Source organism: Nicrophorus vespilloides, unplaced genomic scaffold (assembly GCF_001412225.1).
Source record: "Nicrophorus vespilloides isolate i.1.1-1 unplaced genomic scaffold, Nicve_v1.0, whole genome shotgun sequence".
NCBI classification, from domain to species: Eukaryota; Metazoa; Arthropoda; class Insecta; order Coleoptera; family Silphidae; genus Nicrophorus; species Nicrophorus vespilloides.
The window spans coordinates 166,307-189,309 of NW_017096602.1; the positions used below are offsets into that span (position 1 = coordinate 166,307).

A 23,003-nucleotide genomic window follows, 5' to 3' on the forward strand; every position below is an offset into this window, starting at 1 on the left:
CCAGATCTATCTTGGTTCCTGTGTTTCCAGTTTCTTTCTTTTACGTGGAGATCACGTCGTGTTAACAGTTATTTCCTTCGAAACAATTTGTTACTATTTAGATCGTAGATAACGTGTATTTCGGACGTGGATATTTTGAAAGCTACCTCCCGGTGTTTTCTGTAAAACGCAAGTCATTCATTAATTTAGCAGGATTAAATGACATGTTTTTATGTAGACTATATAATCGTACAATCGTTACTGTTTATATTATATAATTATCGCAGGTAGACAAGAACATGTATAATCATTGATTAATAATAATTATTCATTATCAAAGTTATTGATTTGAGAATTAAATTATTAATCAACCTAATATAATTCAGTGGAACCTCGCTTAACGACTTTAATCCATTCCAAAATTTCCGGATTTTAACTCGTATAGTGAAATACTCGTATAGTGAAACATATTAAAAAAATACACATTTGTGTACACAAGTTTTAAAAATGATGGAGGAGGCGCGCAATCCGGGACTTCTCTTCTCATCGTCACTCGTTAAGCGAGATATTTTTCTTACAATTCGTTAAGCGAAATGCTCGTTATGCGAGGTGATCGTTAAGCGAGGTGATCGTTAAGCGAGGTGATCGTTAAGCGAGGTTTCACTGTATAGTTAATTCAAACTGAATTCTCTAGTAAAACGTTATTAAATATGTGTTATAAAAGCAATTATAAGGATTAAGTCTTTCATAAATGTAAGCATTTGAAAACATACTGAATATTTATAAATGTAATGAATATTTATTATTAAAATAAACTTATTGAATTAATGCCGTATCCTTTAAGAATTAAACTTATATATTTATTTTTCATTTTCTTGGTGGTGATAAATATCATAAGAAATGCATTATTTGATTATTTCTCAAACCGAATCCCGTTGGTATCCTTCGAGCCGTTATCGCGGGAAGTTCTTCATTCATTTTCTTCAATTTGCTATAGCAAATGTTGATCTAAGATATCTGCTTCATGTCTTAGGTAGCGTATTGTGATCTCTCGTATTATCTACTTGCGTGTATTTAGATTTTTTTTATGTTATTCATATATAATCATAAAATTACAAAAGTAAACAGAACAAAAAATGTGTGAAATATAAAGTAGGTGAAAAATTACAACGTTCCAATGACCGCAGGTTTTACGTCCTTTTTAAAACTTTATAAAATAGTTACTTTATTTTTGAATATAATTGAATTAGATCGAAAATTTCTTAATTTTTCTGTAGATACACAAAAGGTATAATTTTCTTAGAATTAACTAAAAAATAGGAGAATGTTATATATTGATAATCAATCAAACAAATTAGTTTATAACAAAAATTGTAAAAGTAAATAAATTAGTAAATGTATTGCTACATTTTTATTAGAGCTAATTTAGACCAAAGGCTATTGACCTAAATCTTTCAACCTATTTTTTTTTTCTTATATTTTTCAGATTATCTCATAAATTGAAATATGTAAATTTAAAGCACGAATCACATTCTTTGCAACTTTATTATCATAGATGATCCTTCCTTTATCCGGCGAGGAAGACCGGGTCGCATTACACGAAGGCGCATGAAATTGCCAATTTCATCCCGAAATCTCGGTTGGCTAAGAGGTCGGGTCTTACCTACCTAACAATTCTTAATTTGAATATTCATAAAAAGAACGTCAGAAAATATTTTCGTAAGCAAAATATATAATATTAAACCCATAAATATCCTCACAAAAAAAATATGTTATATAAGTAACAATAATTTTATTATTTATTTCCTGGCACTGACTAATATTAAACTTAATAAATACAAAAAAAAATCATACATCAGTATGATTTCATAGCTAAACTATTTCGTTTCAGATATGAATACAAAAATATCGCTTCTGTTTGCTTTATGATTTTTACATTGTTATAGTATCATACTATTATGACTAATAAATTGTTAATCAGTGCATAAGTCACTTTAATTCTTTAAAAAAAACTGCATTGTTTGATAGATAAATATGTAAAATTGTAAAAAGTTATATAATTCAAACACATCTAATTAATGTATTTTTAGCGATAAAATATTTAACTATGGTCAATTGTTATTTAATTAAATAAATATGATTTATTTATTGTTTATTAATGAATATTTAATTGTTATAATTAACAATAATTATTTAAATACTAATAACTTACTAAATTATATTTTTCATGCGAACAAATATATATTTTTTAATACATACTTATTATTATATTCGATAAGTAAATTACTGATTTAAAAGCTTAATACAATGAAAGACAGTTATTCGTTGCACAACGTGAATGTATCATTCAGAATATAGGTACTTATTACGATGCATTGCTAGAATTTCATTTATGAATACGGTTTGAATCTATTGGGACATCCGAAGGTAATTCCTTCTTCAGAGTTCAATAATTTGAGCACTCTTTGAACATCCATCTCGAAAGATCAACGAACCTTCCCCATTGATCGTGAACAGATTTCGTTGGTACTCCAACACCGAATCACAAAACTAATCTCCATACATCAGTCAAATCAAATTTATCATTTTACATATTTATTTTTTTATACAATAGTACAAAAATTGTATGAAATTTAATAATTACATAAAATTTAAAAAAACTGATTTTGTTCTGCGTTTCCAATTTTTTTTTTTAAATTTTAATAACATTATTATTGAAAATATGAAATTATTTCAAAGAATTGCAGAAAGTAGTAGTAGATTATTGTGTTTTCTTTATGATAGAGTAAAGGGTAGATCATTATTGAAAACTTATTAAGCTTTTTTAATGCATTCAACCTCTCAGCATGAATTCAACACTTTGCTACGAACACAAGCGTTTTATTAGTAAGGAATGTTTGAAACATTGAACTATGGAAATATCAGCAGGCCTTTCCAATAATTAATAACGCCATTGAGCCAATTGAGAAGGAACTATTTTATATATTGGAGGATTGTAACCGGTGAAGAGAAAATAAGAAAACTCGACAATTAATAATGCGTTAAACATATTATTTTCAATATATTCATTCACTATGTAGATTTTCAAAAGTGAATTAATTATTAATAGTAAAATGAGTTGAGAAAGCAGGAAACATTCGAACTAGTTATATCCTATAAAACAAACATTTGGAGTGAAACAAATGGAGTGAAAACTTCTATGTTATAATTAATTAGAAGTATGTTTTTATCAAATTTAATATATGATGATAATATCAGGTCTACTCTAGTGATATACAACTTACATTAAGTTAATATTAAAGTACTACACCTTTCATGATATAGTTTATTTCTAGAATTCTAGGTTAAATCAATTGTGAAGTATACTCTTTACTCTTGTGATATGCAATCTATATTAAGGTGTTCTTGAATTCATAGAATGCAACATTGAACTTTTCTATAAACGTAACAAATTCTCTAGACGTGCTTATTCGAGGTAGCCAAAAGCAAAAGATTGTAGATGCTGTGATTCCATAATCCGCGATCCAGAGCGAGTAGAAATTTGATTAATCGCCGGGCAATTTGAATAAGAAACAAGTCGTGCCATCGGAGTTATTGATTGGGAAGCCAAAGCCGCAAGATCCTGGCTTGAAATAGTAATCAGATTTGGCATGCGATCTTGAAACACGTGCGCAAATGGCAAATAGCAAATAGCTTGCGAACAACAAAGCATTGCAGATCGAACAAAAGCACAAACAAAAAAAGAGTCGAAAGCCAGCAACAACGGCAAGCGGAGAACAACGACAGCGGGAAAAAGGAGCAAGATGAGAGAAAGAGAGATGAGAGAACGAAACCAGCGGATAGCAATAAAAATATAGTGTTCGGCTGTGTGTAAGTATAGAGATCGATCGATTCGACGGTGGTCATTTCGTGAGGAGGTAACGGTACCAGCGTGCTCTCAGACTCTCTCATTCTATGGTTCTGGCCTCTTTCTCTTTCTCTATGTTGTTTCTAACGTGAGACTGTTAGGAGAGTTTGGTGGTGATGGTTGTCGTCGTCTTCGTCGTCATCATAGTCGTCGGTGAAGAGCGCGAAGAGTCAGGGAAACCACGGATCCGATGATCGTCGTGAGGTTCGAGGGTGGAGCACACCGCACGACGCGACTCAAGCACAGTCGGAATCAGAAGAGAGCGAGGTTCTACCAGTCGCACATGCTCTGGTTCCACTGCTCTTGTGGGCGCGCACTTTAACTTCTTTCTTTCGGTTCTTTTTCCCTCAACATTTGTTCATGTAACAGTTCCATCGCGGCCGCTGCCGGTGCGTACGAATCGCGCGCGCGCTCCCAGCTACAAAACTTCGTTGCTTACAAATAAATTTTCTGATAACGGGGAATCCCCGTTCTAGTGATACGTTTAATATCTGTGTTGCTCCTGGTTTTGCGAATTTTGTGTGTGCAGTTTCTTCAATCTCTTATCGGATTATTACACAAATATCTATCATCATCAGTCGTTGTGGCTTCTTCTCCATTTAAAGGATTAACACTTGTGCTTCAAGTAAGTCTGCGAACTCCACACATTTATTTCCTACAAGTGTAGTGTTACCTATATAACAAATATTATAAACATATTATATATAATAACCCAGTCTTCAATAACAACATTTCATACTGTAATTTGAATATATCCATTATTCCCATTACTATTAGCAACTCCTTTCTTAAGGACGTAAACCATTTTATTACATACATAATAATTGAATTATTTCTAGTAAATCATATATGTCAATTAAATTTAAATTGGTTTATTTGAAAGTAATGTTGGCTCAAATACTTCACTAATCTTTTAAATGACAACAAAAAACTTGTTTTTAAATTTATGCATATATTGAATATATGGAATGTTTCATTAATAAGCTAAGATTTCTTACGTCACATTTGCAAATAAATATATTTGTTTTAAGAACTAAATACCAATGCTTATAAATTCATTAAGATTGTTTAAATTGTGCATCAAATTTAATTTAAATACGAATACATTATATATATAAAATTTGTTTGAATATACTCAATTATATATAGACGTAAATATTCATTCTCATCCAATACTTTTACATATATGCTAAATATAGCAAAAAGTGTTTTAGTATGTGTATACAAATAGAATCACTAATAATACTTTTTTATTTGATATTACAAGTATTTAAATTTTAAATATATTTATCTAATTATTTATTATAAATGTAATTATAGATCAAATTTTCCCGCTTTAATTTCTTTAAGATGTCCCAATATATAAATGCATCTCAAAACTTGCCTTTGGTATCTTTCTTATTCCGAAATTCTTGAATTTAAACGCATGTATAATGTGTATTCCATTAAGCCCAATCCTGTTTATTACGAAAATAGTTTAGAAAATGCCGACATGATTAAGTGCACTACAACATAAATTAGTTTAAATTTATTATGGTCGAAACACCTATTAATTACTATTCGAATTTCGATTTTTAAAGTATCATTTACATACAAGAATACGATGAACTCACAGATAATATTTAGATGTCAAAGTTATTTAAATATATAGAACAGTTTCAGATTTTTTTTTAATTGAGTTTAAAATTGATTCAATTTTACAAGTATTCACTGTTAATTAAAATTATATAAAAAAAATGTAATTTTATTGAATAATTTCAGTAAAATTTAATGATTGATAATTATTTTTTTAGTTAATATAAAAATAGAAGATTATTGATTTGATTATCCCAATTATTATACTGAAAAAAACCTGTAACGTCGTAAATATTGTTCGAAATATTGTTAAGAAATTGGAATTTCCCGTATACAATTATCGCATCCGACATCAAAGATAATTACAAATACCTAAGTGATTTGTCTCGATCACGTATACATATTAGCTATTATGTTATTGAAGTTATAATAGTAATGCGCTTCCAAGAAATCGTATTCTCAATTTAATCGTCTTCTATTAACCAATCTGTTTACATTTGTATTTTACGTAATTTGTAAAATATGTTAATTTTTAAAATATAATAGCAAATATTTACACAACTACTACTGTTGTTGTTGTTTTGCTTCGGCCATCTCTTGATGTATATCAATTATAGTAAACGATGCCGGGTATTCAATAAACGTCTATATTGGTAGCTGCGATGGGCGTCGAGTTTATGTAATAGCACGGACATAAATCCCGGATTTAAATGTCTTGAGATACGGCTCAAATCTTGTCCGCATTTTCTAACACACCATTTAACTAGAATTTCATGTCTACTTTGGATAATAGCGCAGAAAGAAGAACGTTCCACGTCAGTTCTTCTGCAGTTTTCATAATAAATGCGGTTGAGATATTATTACTTTAATAATAACGATGCTACGATGTTACTCAACGACAATCCAATAAGTTATTGACCTAAGTATAGACATCGTTATTGAACTCAATTTTGCTTTCAGTTAATCTTAATTTAAACTTTTTTTAGTATAAATATAACATGTTTAAATACTATGATTATATTATTAAGAATATCTAAGTATAATATAATTATAATTTAATAAATTGTTCATAAACTGCATTATCTTGTAGATTAAACATGCCTTTGGCATCGCGCCAAACGAAGCTCTTGTCTTAATACCGAGGTTTACTTCTTGGAAGAGATCTTAAGATAAACTTAATTTCAAGTTTTTCAAAAATTAATAATAATAAAACCAGAATATTGATTATGATGTTAATAAAACCAATATGCAAGAAATATGATGCCTCTTCGTTTATTTTCACGAGGGGATTAATTTACAAGCATCTTGTGTATATGGGTGTTCGGCGCTCTTTTCTGAATCCGTCTCCATTCTCCTTGGATAATCTCTCCTTCTACAAGTAAGATGAAAGCACGCTTGACTTATTAATGAACTTATGCACTCCTAAGCACACTACCAGCTAATTAGTCTTTGCATTAGCATTTTCCTCAAAGAAGTCACGCACGATTAATTGTAGACGGCATTAATTTTCGCATCGCGTTAAACCGTTGTTAATAACGATATTTCAAATGGTATCAGGCAGGGCCTAGCCCCTTTCAACATTACTAGAGCTTTAGAGAATAACGCAACGCACTTATACCTTTAGATGCACTAAGTCCGTTAAATATAACAGGATTATTACGTACTTTTCCATATACATTTAATACCAATGTTAAATTAAAGGATTGCTATAAAACTTGTTTATAATTATATTGGTATTGCAACTAACTGATGCTAATTATAATTTTTATTATTATTTATGTAATATACTCATTTAATAATAAATATGTTAACGATTGTGTATTAGTTTCACTATTAACTTTATGATAAATGTAACTAAAATTTGATATTTGCTAGATAATGCTAGTAAAATTAAATTTTAAAATTATTTAAAAATCTAAACTTTAAAATTTAGAGTATAATTAAACACTTAATAATTCTTAAAGTTCAATCATATTAAAATGGAAATCAATATCTTTATCGGTGATAACATGATTATTTGTGCATAATCAAGAATTGATAAAATATAGTCGAAAATATTCATTTTCGAAAATCTCAAGAATCTCAATTTAAAAAATAATTCTTCTCTTTCAATTACATAAAAATATGTATAATCTAACATCTACAAAGTTTAGAATTTTTATTGTAAGTGGAAATGTGGAGTACCTAAATTGGATCCGTAAAAGTGCGGACCTGGACTAAGACTGTTTGGAGACTCTGAGCTAACTATGTTTAGGGCACTCGTTTAACAATATTTGGAGACTCTAGGCCAGTGATTCCCAAACTTTTTTGTGTCGTAGACCACTTGTCATGTTTTTCGGTTTTGTAAATTTATTATTTATATTGGGACATCTTTATAATTATTAAGATCTTTGCTCTGAGACTGCGCATATGCTTGTAACAAGATGATACTGGTATATCATTATGTGCAGATTTTTACATGTTCAAAATGTATTGCGACCAGAAAGCGAATGCCTACATCCTACAACATACACAATTTTATAAACATATATAATATTTTTTTACTTCATATGTGCTTTTATAAATAATGTATATGTCTTTATATTATAAGATAGTATAATGTAAGTAAATAGGTACAGTCAGTGTATGTTGAGATCCACTATCGTGGACCCCCATTTTCATTTCATGAACCCCCAAATTTTTTTTCGCTGACATAGCCCTTTGCAGGTTGTCATAGACCCCTGGGGGTCGATATAGAACACTTTGGGAATCACTGCTCTAGGCTAACTTCGGGTGCCTCGACGCACACAAATTTGGAGACTCTGGGCTAACTATGTTTGGGTGCCTCGACTAACACAATTTTGGGGCCCTCGATTAACACTGTTTGGAGACTCTTGGTTAACTAACTTTGGGGAGCCTTGACTCACACAATTTTGGGGTTCTCGACTAACACTGTTTGGAGGTACTGAATTAATAATTAAGGGTTTGGGTTAGTTGAACCAGGCCCATAAAGACCATGAGCAAAACCGCCCTTGATGCTCTAGAAACCCCAAATGATGACAGTAATATCAAATATATATATTTAGCTACTTCAATATCGAAAATAATTATATCAAACCAACTAAAAGATTTTGCAAGTATTTAAATTCGTTAATATAAGTAATAAATTTCAATGACAATACCGATTGTCTTTTTTTTTTCGATGTTACAGATTTAAAAATGAAAATTTGATTGTCTTCAATGCATTTCATCACTGGAGAAATTGAATATATCAATAGGAATATTTTAATAACGAATCACTTTGTCAATAAAATTAAATTTAATATCATTTAGAATACAATAGGATTGCATACAAACAAGATATTGTACTATTTAATTTGATTATAAACAAATTTTAAATAAAATATCTAAAAATTATTGTTCGATTATTCATTGTTTAATCACAATAAATATATTGTAAAACAAAAAATCAATTATAATTTTATTATTTATTGCAACACTTATATAATTACAATACAAATTATGTACAAAAAAAATGTATACTTTTTATAAGAAACCACAATAAATGGGTCTTTCCGCTTTAATTTGAAAGATCTATAGAGAATTGTGCGGCTATTAACAAGGAAAATAATATTACTAGAATCTGTATATCAGAGTTAAAACTGTATGCTTTAAAAAATATGTTCATTCCACTAAAAGGTCACCATATTTGTCATGAGTTGATATCACGGGCGTTTTTAAATCTTACGATGGAATTAATGAATTCACCGAAACCGAAAGCGCGAGTACGATTTTTTGATTATTTATATTTTTTTTCTTTGCTGTAAATAAACCAGACATATTCTTTTAAATTTTATTTTTCTGAATGCATTACGCCTTCAGATATTCATCCGAAATTTCATCTCGGTAGATTATGGCACCTCAAAGCCATCAACGTTTCGAGTATTAATCCGACATGTTTCGAAAAGTGAATCAGAGGAAAAGCGAAAGCGGTTTTTGTTTCTTTTCATTTATTGCCATTTATTTGCATGCCGCTATAGGCATTTAATAAATACGGTATGACTTAACCATTTAACATCTTGCATTAACTGGCACAGTCATTATGTAAAAATAAAACAATTCAAGGTGAAATATGAAACAATTTACGAGAAAAACGAAATAAAAAAAAAAGAAGGAAACCAACCTGAACATTGTACCATATCCGAGAATAAGCAGCTATTGCCATTTGCGTTAATTTTTACACATTTTGTCGAACTGTTTCCGAGTAAAATGTTAACTAGTTTCTTAACATTCGCGTTTTCTGTGTGTGCGTGTGTTTTTTTTTTCTGTCTCGTCTAAATCTGCGAACTTCGCGCAGTTCCACTTAGCTGTATATTATGTAACAAACGGAGAAAGTGGCAAGCAGAAAAAATATGAACGCACGTTGGGTTTACAAAATTACGATTTTAAATGATTAATGACCTGACTTTACGGTATTAATTTTTGGTCAATATACGAAAATAAATATAACAATAACTGTTAATTATTTTTATGACGTTATGTAATTCAAAATAAAGTAAATGCGGTAACGCTAAGTCAGATATTATTTTGTTAAAAATTATCGACCTACAATGGTTGTAAAATTTGTAGTTTTAAGTGCTTTCCACAATAGAAAAAATATTTTTTATTTATTTAAATAAACTAACAAAATTTACTTAACAGATTCCAGAGAATTTCCTCTCAATTTAGAGATCAAAGAAATACTTTATAGCACACAAGATTCATTACCAGTAAAGATAAGCAAAGTTTTAGTTATATGACTACACGTAATCAAGTTGCACTCGAATCGAGTCACTTTATGGAAGTACCATAAAGCAATTTCCGATTTCGTCAAAAAGAAACTTTTCACGACAGTAATCTAAGTTTCGCACATAGCTAATGATAAAAAAGCGTTATGAAACTCAAATATCTGATGATCTTGTTCATATAAATAAGTTTATATTTATGAATGTGAAACAATAACAAAACAAACATTAGCAGACTATTATAAATATCATCGTTTGAAATAACGAGATGTTTTCGAAAAAGTTTGGTATAAATATAATTTCGGATAATAACCAAATGAAAATAACAGAATAATTACACGTATTATTAACGTCCTTCAACTATATTAGTATATACGAAAATTGTAGTTTATCCATCGATACTTCCATGTAATATGAACAATTAAATTGTGTAGACAGAAACAAAAACTAATAGTTACAATAACAAAAACCAGAAGCCTTGACAACAGCAACGAAAAATTAAGCCAATTTAAATATAATAAAACAATGAAATTGCGCCACGAGCAAAAAAATAATACAAGGTGAAAATTATGAACAAGTGGTGCCTTCCAAGTAGGGTTTTTGCTATATCGAAATAGATGCCAGAATCTCGCTTTCTGAACTAATTGCGGCAAACGTTGCATAAGTTAATTAAACCGCGAACGAAGTAAATTATGATTACTTAATTTGTAAGATCGCGAAAAAAAGAGCGCGTCGCGCATTTAAAATCGAACGAAAAACTAAATGTCTATTAGAAAGTAATTTAATGGCCAGAATAAAAGGCCGCAATTTCATTCAGGTTTCATAAGAAAATCGTAAATGTTTTTCGTTGTATTTATTGATGTTGTTTATTTTTCTATAGAGCACAGCTCGCGAGATTAGCATGTCTTTGGATTGGCCGCCTAATGAAATGCGAATGAATGTTAATCAAGAGTTAATCCATTCGCAGTTTAACCGATCTTTCAGCCTGTAATTATATTTATTTGGTATTTTATTTTACCTTCGAGGAGAAGACATTCCGTGTGCGTTCTCTCGTTCTGTTTGCAATTTGTAATTCATTAAGTATGTGGTAGCGAGTCTTCCGGTCTGCCGGCTGAAGACCATTAACTGAAGTCTTTCTGCTTTCATTTCATTTCTGTAATGATCTATTTACATTGCTCCGTAGAGAATAAATCAATTTCACTTGATTGATAATTAGCAACGAATTTTATATTTTTTTACATGCATTCATCAATATATCACTGTGTTTCAATATATTTATACAAATCTTCATTTATGTTACCGCTAAAGTATAAATTGCAACTAGTTTTACAAAGTTCGAAATGTTTCTTCATTCTACATTATATCTTGATCTTAAATAATTGAGCTGTGTAGAGCTGCGTTTCCCAAACTGAGAGGCACGGACTAGTCTAAGGGGAGCCGCGAATATTAGTCACAAATGTAGGGGTGAGAGGATACTCCAAGTGATTAAATATTTTTAAGGGAGGCGTAGTCACATCAAGTTTGGAAACCACTGGTGTTATGTGTAATGAAATATTTTATTATTCATACTTTATGTTGTATAATGACGTTATTTTATATTATAATTGATGTATAGACTAATTCAGGGATGATGGAACTTTTTTTACCTATTACCCCATTATTCATTAATACCCCCATTTTTTTTCATATATACATAGAATTACCCCCAATAATTGACCCCGGTTCGCCGACCCCTGAACAGACTAGCGAAAGTATGAAATAATATTAATAAGAGATGAGAAATTCAAATTGAAAATAAATTAACATATGATTTATTAGTCAGATTTGGGTATATAAAAACAAGTTTTCATAAAAAATTGTATTAATTTGTACAAATTTTTATATAATTTATATACATTTACTAATGCGCATCATGAACTATTTCTAAATTGATTTATTGGATTTTTTTATATTGCTTTTAAACAAATTCTAAACAGTCAATTATTGTCGCTATTATTTAAATAGATATACGACAAATAAATATGAGTGGGACACGATAAAATTGAATGTGTTCCCATCAACACCGCCTATTTTTTTTTAATGAATTGTAGCGCTGTTAATAACCTTCTTATAAAATCCGTTCATGTTTTTCTCTATACATACGACAGCTAAAGATCTTTATCCATGAAACATGCAATTCGTCTTATTTTACTCACCTTTCGCCTCCCACATTCCATACCTTACACATCTAAAATCGAAGCAGTGTTCGCTGTCATTAAACCACATTCACCAAGAGAGGAGAAAAAAAAATCTAGAACCATTAATATTGCTTTCCAAAGCGGCGTTGATTTGTGTAATTAAAGTGTTGATCTATGAACGCATTAACAATGAATCTTCCAATGGTACCGTACGAAACAGGATTATAAAAAAAGGCAGATGGACCACTCTCGTGGGTATTTCCGCCTTGTTTAGGCACCGTCTGAGAGCACTCCCGATGTCGCAATCTTCAATTAAGAAACAAAAAGATAACAAATATAATCATTGCATTTCACCAATTCCTTATATCGTTTCGAAATGGATATCCTGTTTAACACTGTTATCGCATCGTTCGTAAAAGAACTAATTGAAAGATTTTCTTATGGAATTTGTAAATGTATTTATTTTTTGTTATTTTACAAACTACTGTTTTTCGTTATTTCTAAATCATTTTATTAGTATTTTAATCATATAACAACAAATTTAATAAATAATGTAAACATTATTTTATACAAATTTAACTATTTTTTTTAATTTCAATAAAACGATAATTATACATATTTCTTAATTGATTAAGATTTTATAATTGTTTCAAGTATTAAGTTTTGTATCAAAGTCTATTACAAACAAAAGAAATTTATAATGTATTGCGCATTATGAGCAATAAATATTATTATTGATTTGGGATCGAAGAAGGAAGTGACCTTTGGCACATTTCAAATTTAATGTGTATTCCTTATTGAGTGTGAGCGATTTCGATGTTTTCTCTATTAATTGCCTTGAAGTGAAACTGGAATTACTGTAAATATGTTTCGCTATCATCTCTAATAACGCTTTATTTCCGGATGATAATTACGAATCCTAATTAAATCTTAAACTCGATTTTCATATAATTGATACACACACAACTTGAATTTTCTTGTACATTTTAAAACTGTCATCTTAAAGAATATATTTTTGTATAATGTTAAAGATGCTTTTAAAATATCAATTCAGTTAAGTTTTAATTATTTGCATATATTCACACATTCCATATTTGAGATGAAAATTATCTATCTGTTTATTTTTTCAATAATCTGGGTATTGCATGTACATTAAATTAAAATAAATATGATCGGTGCAATAATTATTTCAAATTAATTCGGACAAAATATGTTTAAAAATACAATATTTTTAATTTAAACAAACATTTAGTTTATTATTTTACTAAAAAAAGTTTCTTTAAAATATTAAATTTGCATGAACGAAATATAACAGAACATAAAAAAAAACTTTTACTTTCTTGTTGATACGAAACAGCAACAGCGAATTTGTGCCGAAATATTTATATATGTATATATTCTCATTGGTTATACTAAAATCGTTCGTCTAAATGTCACATTAATTTGTGTTATAAACTTATTTTATAGTTTGAATATTACTGGTTTAAAAAAAGGTTACATATATGTTTGTAAATCCACATGAAACTTGATATTTACTTGCCATTAAACATGAACGATTGGTATGATTACACTTTTATTTATTTATTCACCTTGAATTTAGATATAGTAATACCTCTCTTAGTATGGATAATCTGCTCTACCAAAAAAGTGAGAAAAAATACATTGCAATGATTTATTTGATAATTATTTATGAAATTGTATTTAAATATATAAATGACAATATTTTCTCTCACTTAGTAACATGAATAATTTACAATTTTACTATTTAGTAATGGAGAAAACTATTGAATTTTAATTCAAAATCGTCTAATTCTTTGAAAGTGTTTAGTTATCACAAAATATATCGTTATATGGATATACAGACTTGTATTACAATTTCCTGGTTAGTTAGCTGCTGTTATGTGAAAGCTACTTTGGTAGTATGTGTTTCGGTTGGTTATAAATCAGTAACATCGGATCAAAACATGTGCATGTATAATTGTTGCATGCATGTAACTTTTAGAGAACCTCTTTAGGTGTTTTCTAAATTTGGTATTTGCACTGCCTTCTCTTTGTGGGTAGGCGGCGCGTACTATGTGAGCCTCTCCATTCTGGAGTAAAAGAAGCTTTCTCTTCGAAAATGGAGAAATAGTTTGAGAACCCCAATATCCGGAGATAATGGTGGCACTCAATGCGAACGTCTCTTGAGTATAGGGCGAAGAGGATTCTCCCTATAGAGATTTTGTCTTTGAATTTCTTTTAATAGAAAGAGACCAAACCTGAATGGAAGACGGACGTTTACCAAAGGATCTTTGAAAGAGTCACTAGAGAATGTCATTAGTATATGTTTAGAAGTTGTTTTTGTAACTTGACGAGTATCGAATTCAATGGAAACACAGTTTAACTACGAATTTCTACGACAATAAATTAATTGTAGTATTTATTTAGTTTTGGCTGTAATTCTCTATTTATACACCAAATGTAAAATTGCATTTGAGTATAATAAGTTTATTTATTAGTAATATAAGGTAATTTAATATACTTATTCATTAAAAATTGTAACAAACATAGAATGAGCATTCTAACTAACATCAACATTTAAGAATTTTTACATTTACTGATGAGTATATATATATTTCCATAAAATAATTAAATTTTAACTAATATAATATGTTTTTTGAGCAAAAATATTTATTTTTATTATTGAAAGTTTTATATATTTTAATGCAATTGAAAGAAATATAAATGATTACTCCGTTTTTGCGCTAATAAATTAGTCAAGATTTAAAGTATTTATGAGTAACAATAACTGGTGATGTGTATGAATATAACATGAGTAACGATATATATGATTCTTATTAATGTTATTTCAGAACTGAATTATTTGTTTAAACTATACGCTGAAAAAGCTATCATAATTACTTGATAACAATGTTTAGAAACATTATTGTTGTGTAATTGAAATATATTCGTCCTTTCTATTACTCATGTTTATTGTTTGTTATTTATTTATTATAATAGGCGATGAATTCTGCAAATACTGTAGAAAAATAAACAAACAAGAAACAGTCATCGCCACTGAATTTCCGTGAGAATTCTTGTTTTTAATTCGGTGGGTTCCAAATTGATCGGATCCGTTAATAAAAGTGATCCGGGTCCATCCGCGAGGAGCGGTCCGGGCCGTATGATAAATTAATTACGTAACCCGTTAGCGCGGCTCCGTCCATCTATCAATTAGTCCAACACCGGAGTTATTATTCACTATCTGCCTGCACTCGTCAGCAGCTTCCGACGATGCCACCAACAAAAAATAATTGAGAAAGAAGCGATGCTAAAAAAAAACGAACAACTACACAACAACTGAGAAGAAGCGTCATCAGCAGCAGCAAACTGGATTCACTGTTAGTTTCTTTTGATGGCTGGAAGCGAAGCTGGAAGATTTTTGTTGGCGTAAAGTACCAACAGCAATAGTGAAAAGAAAAGAAGTGTGCAGAAGAATAAGAAAAATGTGTAAGAAAACAAAACGAAACCTACAAGTAAACCCATTGAAATTTCTAACGGAACACCGAAGTGAATCGTATCAGAAGCCTTCTTCTCCTACAACGAGCTCAATTTCCGACGGCGGAAAAGTGGCCTCCTCTCGCCTATCCGCAATTCAATGGACGTGACGTTCTTTTTTCGCCCGTTCCGTTTCGAAATTTCGTTTGTTCTGGTTGCATCTCGAATATGGGAATTGGGTTTCGTGCCATTCCAAAACCATTCCCATTCGCAATTGCATTCCCCGCACAATCGGTTCGCGTGTGTGAAAAACGTGCACGTCCATCCACATACATTATTCTTGTTATTATTATTATTTCAGGGTATTAATGAGCTCTGATTAACAGCAGGATTTGCTGCGAGAGACGATGATTGTCCTGGTTAAGTGTTCCATCCGGTTCCGGCCAATCGTTTCGCGCCCTTTCCATATCCTCCCCCATTCACATTCTGCGGTTTACATTAATCGCACGGCGAGAGGAAAAAATAGGTCAATTAGCATCCATTCTGCCACTGTTTTGATCATTAAATGTGAGAGCCTTCCGAATGATACGATCCTTTGTTCCCTTTCTACCATATTACAACTCTTCTTTTTATCCAAACCAAATATCGCGTAATCTCGAGTATAATACCCCCTCAATTCATTATCATTTCAGCCCTTACATAAACTTGAATGCGTATTATATTTGCATCATTTTATGTACGTATTTTATAAATATTAAAACTAACAAACATTTTTACCCGAAACATACATAAAACTAATAATAATTAATATTTGAATACTACATTTTGCTACATTCATTATTTCATTTCATCTAGATTTTGAGAGATGCATTCTTGAAAATCATATCGTATATTAAAACAATGGAAAAATGCAATTTTGCTGGGACTTCCTTACAAAGGAAGACGAGAATTCTCCGAACAAACTAATTGTCCTATGCACAATTTTACGACACAAAGCAAAGTGTTGTTTTTATATGCTTCAATAAAAGTGCAACTGCGAAATGTAGGCAAATTGAAATAACTCAAAGGAATGTTTGGATGCACTTGTCAAGTTATCATAATTAATCATAAGACATAATTGAATTTTTACTTTTACAGGCACACTCATCTTATTTGATTAAATTAACATGATTTTTAATTGCTGCTACTTTATTTAAAAATAATGTCATTTTATTATCTGTACAAAACTAAATGCAGAAATATAACAATAATAATATTTAGAGACATTATGTATATTATAACAGATAGAAACAACGATACATATACAGACGTAATTTAAATTATTCGTAGATAGAGATTTGCTTCAAGTATTTTGGGAGCAACAGGCAGAACACTTATTGACCTCATATAGTTAAGGGTTGTTGGAATAACGACTTCGCTAAAGTCATGATCAAAGCCCATTTCCAACAAGTGGGAAATTCCACATGTATTTTAAATCTCCTAAATCGATGAAATAATAAGTATATCAATGCAATATAAATCCAAACTTTTGTAATCATATTAATCAAAATATATTATATGGTGTTTACAAACATTAAAATATTACATAAATTTACTTTATCAGTGAATGTTTACGATTTCCATTTAAAAAAATATCAAATCAAAGAATTTTAAATATAATTGATATGTTGTAATTGAGATATTTATATCATCTTGATATTACAACACAAATATCTATATATTATCTACAGTTTCCACTTGATATAAAAATACAGGTAACATAATTAGCTTCAATTAAAAATTTGTATTTCTATGTATGCAAATACATATTTCTATAAATTGAATAAAAAAAATCAAAATAATATTTTTGTCTTCGGGTCATGAATTAAAAACAATTTTGAATGTTAATTACTTGACTAAATAACAAACATTACCTCATCAACATAATAACACCATGGTTGTTAATTATCCTAACTCGGGGCTATAAGCATGCATGACATTGGCAATGAGAAAGCATTTATATACACAAAAATGAAGTTTCGATTTTTCCTTTTGCGTTATTCAAAAATAGAATCTTAGTCGTTTATTTACTCAACGTATATATTGGGTACTAACAGAAAAGTATTCATCATTGTTATTTATATCCTCTCATTTTTTACGTTCTTTTAATTACGAAATACTTTTAAATCTCCTGTTAAAATTAGTAAATTTAAATAATTCTCTTTATAACAGTTACCTTACTTTTTTTTGTAATATTATTATATAAATATAATTATTATTTTATATTGTTGTTTAATGCTTTTAAAAGTTAAACAATTAATGTAGAGGATAATATATGGATGGATGAATTATATTAAAAGAGAACGAATCATAATCAGAAAAGCTGCAAATGTTACTAATTTAAACCTTCTAATAAATGTAGATATAACTATAATAAGTATGTAAAACATTGAACATAACATAATTTAAATTGTGTTTATCCATAGGAGATACATTGAAGAATGTGCAACGAAAGCTTATAGTAATGTACAGCATTACAGGTGATTCATTTTGTTTGCCAATTACACACGAGTTCGACATAATTGAATTTGTATTTCAATTGCACTTCAGAAGTAGATAAAATGATTGGGAAATTATTGTTAGTGCTACACTTGAATATATTTATTTCAATATTACAATAACATCGTTTTATGTAACATTGTATATCTCAAAATTACTTTTTAATACGAAATACAGCGAAATACTCGTGTTGTTTTTTACTACAATTCTAAAAATTTACGAGATAAAATACGTTTTATTGCATAACTCGTGAGATTACTTAATGATATAATTGACTAAAATTAGTAAATTTTTGTGTTTAATAGACAATATTTTATTATAAGGAATCAAAATAGTTCGTGTAAATGAAATAGTTTTGAAATATAAAACAATGTAAATAACTTGTCCGGAATTTCAGATTCAAGAACAACTTCCTGTGTTTTTATTGTAATGAAGTGCGATACCGTTATTATTTTATTTTTCAAATGTAGCTTAGTATGCAAGCACTGATACATTGGTAAAGTGCAAACTAAGCCCACGCAGTCGTGCTTAATTATCAATTCCCAGCAGTGATACGAAAAATGCCAGCGAGTAATGCTAATTAGCGCACTATTCGCTTGAGATATCCCCTTTCACTTCGTATCGCCTTAATTTGTTTAGTCTGGAATTTAGTTTTGAATGCACAAAATTTGTAATCGTAATTAGAACACCAAAGTCAATTAGGTCATTTTCTGCATTTTTTTTCAAATGAAATTATAATTTTAAATAGTACTTTTCATTATAGATTTCACTTACAATGTATATTGTTCCATGTCGTAAAACATTGTTGAATGAAATACTAACTTTTTGTTTTCCATACAATAGTTCTTATAACTGCATTATCTATTGTTAAATTAAGACATCTTTAAATCCAAGTAATCCATACCTAAATACTGTACGTATACTTTGTTTGCTACTTAAAATTAATCTGATAAAAGTAATTTTCTCATTAAAAAGATGATACACGAGTGTCTAATTCAGTAGTATCTAACTATTTAGAAGATTGCCAAGATTGCTGTACTCAATATCCTTAACTTTCACTCTACATACATTACTTAAGGGTGATAACCTCTCACTATATAAACACCATCTAAAGTTTAATTAAATGGAACTATCTTAACAACCTATAAATATAAATTGCCTCATTTTCTCCTCAGAGGGTAGATTCAGAGCAGTGGTGAATCGATAAGAGGCAGACACTTGTCTAACAGTAGGAACAAACGGTTTGGAAGCGAAATGTAACAGTTTCTTCCAATAGTTTAAAACACATTTACAGATTTAACAGCACATTCATTTTTATGAATGGTAGTTGAATTTAAATACTCTGAATATATAAATCTGGTTTTTCCAATTTATATAATCTTTTTTTAATTTATGTCGTATCGTTTTTCAGAGTAATTAATAATATTTTGTTAAAAAGGACGAAAAATGTTTTATCAATAAATCACAGCTCATTACAATACTGAGAAATATTGTACATAACAAAATTAACATAAATATCAATGTCAAATACATATTAATTTCTATCCATTTTACGTGAGATACGAAACAAAGAAAATAATGTAAAATCCAAATATTAACCATTCTTCGTGATCGGAATAGCAAAACAATTCGCATTACAGAAACAAATATTTCCCATAATTTGAGGCCGCGAAAGATGAAAGTAAAAGCAAAAACGGACAAAGAATAAGACACCTGGAAATGTACACACACACTCAAACACACACAATGTTGTATAAACCGATATGCAAATATATACGACGACCGTATAAAATATTTACGTTACCATCAAATAGTGTTACGTGACGTTCTTGGAAATGGCGTAACGACGTCGAACGTACAGAAGGAGGAGGACAAGAGTCAATATGCAATTCGTATCTAAATATATTTTTATATTTGCTTTTTTAATCGCTTAACTTTTATATTTGAAAATGGTTAAGTTATTTCGACACGCCTCTAATTACACTCGTCGTGTCCGAAGCCTCCCAATATTTTTTGGATTTTTAATTAAATTATCGTACAGTTTACGTAACGCCATCAACCCAACTTTTATCATTATTATTTTTTTGAATACATATAATTTTATCGTGACAACTAATCATGACAGATATAACTTACGCAACGATTTTAGATATATTAACATTTAGTTTTGGCAAGATGAATTGACGCTCGTAAATGAACAAAAACAAATTTTGTATAATGAAATAAAATGCTTCTATGTAGCTTTCAAATATTGTATTAGGAACAACATACATTTGCATTGTTATATATATATAGACATAAATGTTTACACGTTTTGTGTAGTGAAATGAAACTCGATCTTCTGATCCCCATTAAAACCATACAATGTTGAATGCGTAATATGATCGTGCAGGAAAAGGAAGCAAGGCTCTCGTTTCTTTTTCTATTTGCATTTTCGAGTCTCAATAATAATACAATATATTTATTGATCTACAATCTTTTTTTTTTCTTTTAACTCTTGAGTCTACATTCTACATTGTTTATTTTATGCAAAATTAATAATAATAATAACATTATTTATTGCATCAATTATACAATTACATAAATAATTACAAAATTATATAATTAAATAAAGCTACTTGTATTTTATATTAGCAATACTTCGCATAGTGCGGTTTGAAAATTTCACACTTAAAAAAACCTTTTTGTATTAACAAGTCATAATAAAATGATGAATCAACAGCTTTTATTTATTAATGTACAATTAAATATGATTTTTTATGAGTATTTAAAAAGGAATGTTTGTATATACGTAATTTTATGTTACGCATTATTTACTCGGAGCATTTTGCAAATGACACTCGAAATCCACGTTGAATGAAAGATAAGGCAACAATCGGTATGACTGCATAGAAAGTACTCAGCGTAGTATTCTATCGAAAAATAACTAAATTATTCTCGTGCATGAATCACAGAATTATTCAATAGAATGCATGTTGATACCAAAACTTATCACGATTGTTGTAAAGGCGTGCACGGGTAGGAATGTTCGGTATTTAATTGAGAACTTTGTCTGCAAGTTAGTTTAGGGCTTAATACTTAGTAAGCAAAAGTGTTTATGGAACTTAGAGGATTTACATAATTTTGTAAGCATTATATGAATTAAATGTACAAGTATTACACTATTAATTATTAACAATAAAATCATATTTTTAAATATACATAATAAAGTGTTTAACATCTTGTTTGCTTTGAAATTGCATCAATATTAATATTAAATTATAACAGTATTATAACATATAACAAAATTTAAAACATATTTAAACAAATATAATATCTGTTTTATCTATATCAGACAGACACAGTTCTAATTATTAATAAATTAGCATGGTATTTTCAGAAACGTGTAAAAGTCTATACAAATAAAGTTATCTTAACTGTAAATATGATAAATATATTAAAAATTGTATAAGAAATAATTGCCAATCCATTACTATGTTATTGCACATAAATTATACCAAAATTTAACGTTTTTATAATAATTAAAGTAAATTTAGAATTAAAAAATTGAGATTTTAAAAATTTCGCGTCACAACGGTTGAAATCACTGTTCTAACGTGCTACTGCAGCTAGTTCTTCCTGACAATTCGTGTTTTCGTCACCATATAAGGCGATTTTTCAAAATTCACTCTTTTCGTGGCCCAATAAGTATTGTTTAAACGATCAATTAAGCTGTGGTTCGTCGTGTCTTAGGCACACAGTGGCAAAAGATGTTTGAATAACTTATCCACGAAAAAATATTTCAATTATTATTCAAGAATACAAATTTTATTGTTAAGTTGTTAGATGACTAGGTTAGTTAGTCTGAGATATTGGCGGAGCCGATTACCAGGACTATGCGAGGTATTGCTGTATATTTACTTATCAATTACAAATATTCTGCAAAGTATGATTTATTTTTTCTTATAATTTGTTATGATTTGAAAGAGTTAAAGATCTAAAAAGACAAGACACACTATCAGAAGATAATTAAAAACCGAAAAGAAATTTGTTTAATAATACTTTGCTGAAGCATCATGAAATACTTAAGAACAATGAGATAATGTGTTCTATTTGAATTAAGAATCTTAAGACTGAATGTATTAAACTTATGAAGGTCTTCCAATTAAAGCAACTAATTATTTAATTCTCTTAATTAATGTATTTGCGCTTAAACAAGTACAAAGTTCAGAAATTAAACCTTTTGAACTCATTATTATTTAAAAAATAAAATAAATTGTTGTGTGAATCTCGTAAGCAACATGTACGAAAACAAAATAATACAGGATTAATGAAATTATTTTTTGCAACGCTACGATTTCCACACGTGAGAGAGTCACGTCCAAAATACGATTGGAGATGAGGTCATCCGAATAATTAAAATAAAAGAACAATTATGTTTTAATGATATCGCTTATCATCAAGGCGTTTATCAGGAGTTATTGTGGCATTCGCGTTTAGTATCTCAAGTGCCGTTTGCTCAGTCACTAACTAGTGTTCGCGCTGCAATTATTACTATAGTGCCGAATAGGAACTTTGTTAGTGAAATGTTTGGTTCCAATCGTTTTT

The 23,003-nt window shown here is 29.3% G+C and overlaps 1 protein-coding gene across 3 annotated transcripts in view; it reads left to right on the forward strand.

Annotated features, from left to right (window-relative positions):
• LOC108557578 (SH3 and multiple ankyrin repeat domains protein 3) overlaps nt 1-23,003 on the forward strand; it is a 90,101-nt gene that overhangs the window by 43,114 nt on the left and 23,984 nt on the right. Inside the window, exon 1 of one of the 3 annotated variants that reach the window (XM_017914160.1) lies at nt 3,974-4,511. The exons of 1 other annotated variant lie outside the window; for it this stretch is intronic. The gene's annotated coding sequence lies outside the window, so the exon portion shown is untranslated. Of the gene's footprint in view, nt 1-3,973; nt 4,512-15,682; nt 15,891-23,003 lie in introns of those variants that run through there. One more of the 3 variants, XM_017914162.1, reaches the window with a different exon arrangement.